Here is a 1,815-nt window from a genome sequence, read left to right as displayed (position 1 = left end):
AACTGAAAGCAGGGACTCAAACAGATACAGTATTTGTAGACCCACGTTCATAGCAGCATCATTCACAAGAGCCAAAAGGTGGAAGCAACCAAGTGTCCGCTGATGGGTGAGTGGATAAACAGAAAGTAGAATATACATACAATGAAATATTAGTCTGTCTTAAAAAGGAAGGGAATTCTGATGTGTGCTACAACATGGATGAACCCTGAGCCCATTATGCTACGTGAAATAAGCCAGTTACAAAAGAACAACTATTGTGTGATTCCATTTATCTGAGGTCCCTAGAGTGGTCAGATTCATAGACACAGGAAGTAGAACGGTGGTAGCCAGGGCTGAGCGAGGGGCAATGGGGCGTTAGTGCTTAATGGGCAAGATGAAAGCTTCTGGATGGACGGTGGTGACGGTTGCACAATAATGTGAGTGTACGTAATGCCACAGAACTGTGCACTTAAAATAGTTAAAATGTAAACTTTTATGTATATTTTACAATATATTATATTTTACATTTTTTTTAAAAAAGAGCCTGTACTCAAGAGAATATATACCCTTTGATCCTTTAAAGTCGGTAGCCTCGAGGAGTGTCACAGAGTCGCAGAGCTGCACAGAAACGGATGGGAGAGAATTTCCGCACGAATTCCCTTCACATCTGCTCTGGGGTGATAAATGGAGCAAGGTATCTGTCCAGGGAAACAGGGCCTGGCAGTCAGACCAGACACAGCTTAACTGTGATGACATAGGATCATTGGATGGAGAATTGAGAACATTTTAAACGGAAGGATGAAATCTCATCTTGATTCCACATACTCACGACTCCAACGTCTTTCTCTGGTTTCAGCTGAGTCGAAGCAGAATTCAGGCCCAAGAATGGAGGCCCCAAATCACCTCCACACAGCCTCCCACAGCTGTCTTTTCAACACTGAAAAATGGAATAATCCCTGTGTGTGCTCCTCCTTGTCCATCACGTGTGTGTTAGGAAACGGTGTTGCTCTTCTAAAGCANCCACTTCCTTTATTGAAGACCATTTCCCAAGATTCCTTCTAAAAGATTTCCTTATCATCACCACCATAGTCATCCCGTTTTCTTCTACGAATTTTCCTTTCGCTCTCGATCCTAGTGGAACTGGTTGGAACTTAGAGTTCAAAGAGAATTTCCATGTTCGCATCTTTCTTGTGGTATCAAGTAAGAAACAACAACCAGCTTTCATTATTAAGCTTCCCAGCCACGCTTTGTTTTCAGACCCAGCCATTTGAAGGCTCTAGCGCAATCCTGTGAGGGCATGTCTCTTGAGATCTTCAAATTGGGCCAAACCTCATTCTACTGAGTGTCTATGAATATTCAGGAGAGCAGGGGTTCTCCATTTTAGCTTTAACACACATGCAGCACTGACTGCAGTGCTGAAGTGTGTCTCCATGGTCTCTGCAATGCAGCTGTTTCCTTTGACTCCTTTCACATATAGGCAGCCTTCACTTCACACAGTAGCGTGAGACGTTCAGATAACCACGTAAGCTGAAACCACACAAAGCAAGCTGAACACACAATGCAAAAAATTACCATGGTTCCGTGTCCTTTAAAACGATAAAAACTCTCTTATTGTTAGTTATAAATATGTAGGGTAAAATTTTTAAAAACTAATATTTATTTAGTACCTTATAACTTAAAACATTCGACACATTGAGAATTAGTGTTTTCCTTCTTTGTAAAGACGTATCAAGAGAAGTTTGAACAATGCTTGCCTTCTTCTCAGCGTGTAACTTATAATATGAAGTGAATGTTTCTGTGCTTGAATGAATTGTCGTACTCTTTTCTAAGTCGGGA

The sequence above is a fragment of the Hipposideros armiger genome, unplaced genomic scaffold (genome assembly GCF_001890085.2).
Source record: "Hipposideros armiger isolate ML-2016 unplaced genomic scaffold, ASM189008v1 scaffold_514, whole genome shotgun sequence".
In the NCBI taxonomy this organism is placed as follows: domain Eukaryota; kingdom Metazoa; phylum Chordata; class Mammalia; order Chiroptera; family Hipposideridae; genus Hipposideros; species Hipposideros armiger.
This window is presented reverse-complemented; position numbering follows the sequence as displayed.